The 5000-nt window shown below is 53.4% G+C and overlaps 1 non-coding gene across 1 annotated transcript in view; it reads right to left on the bottom strand.

The window, feature by feature from the left end:
* The window catches only part of LOC124593321, a 1910-nt gene extending 1466 nt beyond the window's left edge, over positions 1-444 (bottom strand). The window contains exon 1 of the ribosomal RNA XR_006977968.1: positions 1-444. This exon is cut by the window's left edge and continues 1466 nt beyond it. This is a non-coding gene — a ribosomal RNA (small subunit ribosomal RNA).
* Positions 445-5000: the final 4556 nt, after the last annotated feature.

Raw genomic sequence — 5000 nt, 5'->3', positions numbered from 1 at the left:
GCTGCCTTCCTTGGATGTGGTAGCCGTTTCTCAGGCTCCCTCTCCGGAATCGAACCCTGATTCCCCGTTACCCGTTACAACCATGGTAGGCGCAGAACCTACCATCGACAGTTGATAAGGCAGACATTTGAAAGATGCGTCGCCGGTACGAGGACCGTGCGATCAGCCCAAAGTTATTCAGAGTCACCAAGGCAAACGGACCGGACGAGCCGACCGATTGGTTTTGATCTAATAAAAGCGTCCCTTCCATCTCTGGTCGGGACTCTGTTTGCATGTATTAGCTCTAGAATTACCACAGTTATCCAAGTAACGTGGGTACGATCTAAGGAACCATAACTGATTTAATGAGCCATTCGCGGTTTCACCTTAATGCGGCTTGTACTGAGACATGCATGGCTTAATCTTTGAGACAAGCATATGACTACTGGCAGGATCAACCAGGGAGCTGCGTCAACTAGAGCTGAGCAGCCGGCCGCCCGGGAGTGTGTCCCGGGGGCCCGCGCGAACACGCAAGCGTCCGCTCAATTATTCTGCAAACAGGAGGAGGCTGAGCTCCCCTGCACAATACACCTCGAAACCCTCTCAGGTCCCGGCGGCGCGCAGCGCCGTCCTAAGTACTTGGTCGGGTTCGAGAGAGGCGCAATCGCCCGGAGTTTGGCGAGTAGACGCTTTAGGTGCGACCACCCGTGCTCCCAACTGAGCTTGCCGCTGCCGACAGAGGCCCGGGAGCGTGCTGTCGTGGCATTGCCGGCGGGAGACAACACGCGCCACCTACGGTGGCCGGCAGCTCCAACGCCAGCGCCACAGAAGGACAAAAGCCCCACTTGGGTGCCGAAGCGAACACTCCCAGCACAGCGCACGCGCCAACACGTCCGCACAGCTGCGATACAATCCACCTGCGAGAACCGCAGAGGCGACCGAGCAGCAGACGGCGTCGCGGCGCCGAGCGCCGGGCGGCGGCGCATCCTCAGCGCACACAGTCCTCAATCGGACCAGCACACTGCAGATGTCCACCGCGCTTCGCACCGGGCCCGCGAGGACCTACTTTGGCCGCACGGCGCCGCGTGCAGGGTGCGCCGGCGCGCAGCTGCGCCGCCTGCCGCCTCCGTCGGCCGGCGCGCCTGCCACTGGCCGCTCCCACCAGCCGGCTGTAGCGCGTGCGCCCACGCACCGCGCGGCCAGCACGCCGGGAGGCCCCCCCTCACCGGCCGGGGACGGTCCCACCCAGCCACCGCCGCGTATCGCTTCACACCCACATGCCATTCACGTTCGTGGGCATGGTGGGTATCGCTGAAACAACCGGTTGGTAGCTCAACCGATCGTCGCCATCACTGATTCACCTCTAGCGAGAACAACCGCACCACAACGGTTTACCAGTTGTTCATTTGCGTAACGTCACCAGCAAACGTAGACGTCCATCGCCATTTGCAAATTCAACGATTGTTGCATGCCTGTGTCAGGTGTCACGACACACTATGTCTGCCCACATACACGCAACAACATGTGCACGCTTCGCGAACACGTGGAAGGTGGCCCCCGTACGTATGCGATGTCCATTGCGCGAACGACTGTCAACCGGCCTCTGTCGCATGTCGCAGATGTGGAACGCAGTGCACCATGCTATCACGGTGTGTGAGAAGAGACGACTACGTCTGACAACACGCGCCACTACATCAACAGACGGCTCATGCTGATCGCCATCCACGGCATACCATACTGCAATCCAGCTCTTATAGGGAGACGACACGTAGCTGAGTGCACAATATTTGGACCGTATGGTTCGCCGTTGTTGGCGCAGTCGTGGTACGGTCACACATGTACCACGATGTATCATTCAGTACATGAGGACCAATGTGCAGTACAGTGTGTGATTTGGACGTACAACATCAGCGGACAGTTGACACAAGCCGTACCACAACGTAGGCTGTGCTTCGCCATGCGAATGCCAATGAACAACTGCGAAGGGCATTGAGCATGTACGTCCTGCTGCCATCCGCATTACAGTGTATAGCTGCAAGGTGTTTAACATGAAGCGATACTCTGGGGACCGGGCAGTGCGAGTAGCAAACTATATTGCGGGGGTTGCAGTTAGGCAACACTACACTAATTTAACGCGTCGTATGACAATTACAGAGCAGGTTAAGGCCCAACGTGTGTTGGGTTAAGGCCCAACGTGTGTTGGGTTAAGGCCCAACGTGTGTTGGGTTAAGGCCCAACGTGTGTTGGGTTAAGGCCCAACGTGTGTTGGGTTAAGGCCCAACGTGTGTTGGGTTAAGGCCCAACGTGTGTTGGGTTAAGGCCCAACGTGTGTTGGGTTAAGGCCCAACGTGTGTTGGGTTAAGGCCCAACGTGTGTTGGGTTAAGGCCCAACGTGTGTTGGGTTAAGGCCCAACGTGTGTTGGGTTAAGGCCCAACGTGTGTTGGGTTAAGGCCCAACGTGTGTTGGGTTAAGGCCCAACGTGTGTTGGGTTAAGGCCCAACGTGTGTTGGGTTAAGGCCCAACGTGTGTTGGGTTAAGGCCCAACGTGTGTTGGGTTAAGGCCCAACGTGTGTTGGGTTAAGGCCCAACGTGTGTTGGGTTTAGGCCCAACGTGTGTTGGGTTTAGGCCCAACGTGTGTTGGGTTTAGGCGCAACATAGGTTAGGTTTAGGCGCAACATAGGTTAGGTTAAGGCGCAACATGGGTTAGGTTAAGGCGCAACATGGGTTAGGTTAAGGCGCAACATGGGTTAGGTTAAGGTACAACATGGGTTAGGTTAAGGTACAACATGGGTTAGGTTAAGGTACAATATGGGTTAGGTTAAGGTACAATATGGGTTAGGTTAAGGTACAATATGGGTTAGGTTAAGGCGCAACATGGGTTAGGTTAAGGTACAATATGGGTTAGGTTAAGGCGCAACATAGGTTAGGCTAAGGCGCAACATAGGTTAGGTTAAGGCGCAACATAGGTTAGGTTAAGGCGCAACATAGGTTAGGTTAAGGCGCAACATAGGTTAGGTTAAGGTACAATATGGGTTAGGTTAAGGTACAATATGGGTTAGGTTAAGGTACAATATGGGTTAGGTTAAGGTACAATATGGGTTAGGTTAAGGTACAATATGGGTTAGGTTAAGGTACAATATGGGTTAGGTTAAGGTACAATATGGGTTAGGTTAAGGTACAATATGGGTTAGGTTAAGGTACAATATGGGTTAGGTTAAGGCGCAACATGGGTTAGGTTAAGGTACAATATGGGTTAGGTTAAGGCGCAACATAGGTTAGGCTAAGGCGCAACATAGGTTAGGTTAAGGCGCAACATAGGTTAGGTTAAGGCGCAACATAGGTTAGGTTAAGGCGCAACATAGGTTAGGTTAAGGCGCAACATAGGTTAGGTTAAGGCGCAACATAGGTTAGGTTAAGGCGCAACATAGGTTAGGTTAAGGCGCAACATAGGTTAGGTTAAGGCGCAACATAGGTTAGGTTAAGGCGCAACATAGGTTAGGTTAAGGCGCAATACGGGTTAGGTTAAGGCGCAATACGGGTTAGGTTAAGGCGCAATACGGGTTAGGTTAAGGCGCAATACGGGTTAGGTTAAGGCGCAATACGGGTTAGGTTAAGGCGCAATACGGGTTAGGTTAAGGCGCAATACGGGTTAGGTTAAGGCGCAATACGGGTTAGGTTAAGGCGCAATACGGGTTAGGTTAAGGCGCAATACGGGTTAGGTTAAGGTACAATACGGGTTAGGTTAAGGCACAATATGGGTTAGGTTAAGGTACACATTGTTGTACGGAAAGGTGTTTTGGGGGGGGGGGGGGCCGGTTTGTTGATTGTGAATATCGTAAGTAAATGACTGCGGCATCATCTGATTTGCCACGTCAGGGTGCACCTTTGGCTCATAACAGGCGGCGCTCTGATTCCATGCTTGTGGCAGACCTGTGTCTTTCATTCCTGCCATTGTTTGTGTGGTGTGACAGGAGGCAGTATTGTGATGTTGGGTGCACCCCTGTGTGGGACATGTGTGGGTGTTGGTGGCTTAGCTGAGCAATGGTGGTTGTCGGAAGGGTGGGATATTCTGTTTTCCGAGTGGACCTCCCGGTCTGGTTATGATAGTGTGGATTGTCTAATGTGGCAGAGAGGATGCACTGGGTGGTGTTCCATGCTGGTGCTTACATATTGTCTGTGTGCCTGTTACAGGCAGAGAGTAGTGCGTGATAAGAGTGTCTGGCTGACGTGTGATTGTGAGCAGAGTCTTTCAGCATGTATACGGACAGGTCTATACATTATCTGTATTCTGATGGCTCTATCTATTACTAATCAGCGCCGTGTATACGTTTAATCCGGTTCCAGTCGAAACTATTGTATCTCTGTACATTAGTGACACGGCGAGCCCGCTATGTAGTTACTCGTCTCGGCAGCTTCCACCGGTGTATGGCAAATGATTATAAGGAATCAGTCTAGTCGTCAATACCGATAGTCTGACGTCACATGTCTGGGGTGGGGGACGCTGCGCCCTTCCGGTGGGTCATGGCCTAGGAAGACTCTTCCCACGCAGGGGGGCTTGGACTGTCATTGACTCTTCCGAGTAATATACTTGCCGTACGTTTTTGTGACTGCGAGTGCAACGCTCACCGGTACCGACATGGATGGAGCGCCTCCTAGCTGCCGCTGAGCATCTGCATTCGTACAGAGAGCAACGCGATCGCGTCTGTAGCTCGTACGTGGTACAGCTGGCAGCTCATGTATATGGACAGCGGGAATGTCGCATATTGGACATAACTCTTCATGAAACGCACGTTATAGGGGTGGATTGCACATTGCGAGTGCGAGCAAAGTCCGCCGTTCATCCGCTGGAGTTGCGAGTTGGGCGGTTGGGGTGGGGCACGAACGGGTGCAGGTGGAGTGATTGCCGGTCCACGACTTCGTGCGGCAGAGGCGCTGGCGTTGGGGTGCTGTTGTCGACAGAGGGTGCAGGCTTTGTGGGTGGGGTAGAAAGAAGGGAGCTTTGGGCCCATCGCTGTCTTA

The sequence above is a fragment of the Schistocerca americana genome, unplaced genomic scaffold (genome assembly GCF_021461395.2).
Source record: "Schistocerca americana isolate TAMUIC-IGC-003095 unplaced genomic scaffold, iqSchAmer2.1 HiC_scaffold_98, whole genome shotgun sequence".
In the NCBI taxonomy this organism is placed as follows: domain Eukaryota; kingdom Metazoa; phylum Arthropoda; class Insecta; order Orthoptera; family Acrididae; genus Schistocerca; species Schistocerca americana.
The sequence above is the reverse complement of the archived record's forward strand: the minus strand, read 5'-3'. Positions and strand labels throughout refer to the sequence as shown.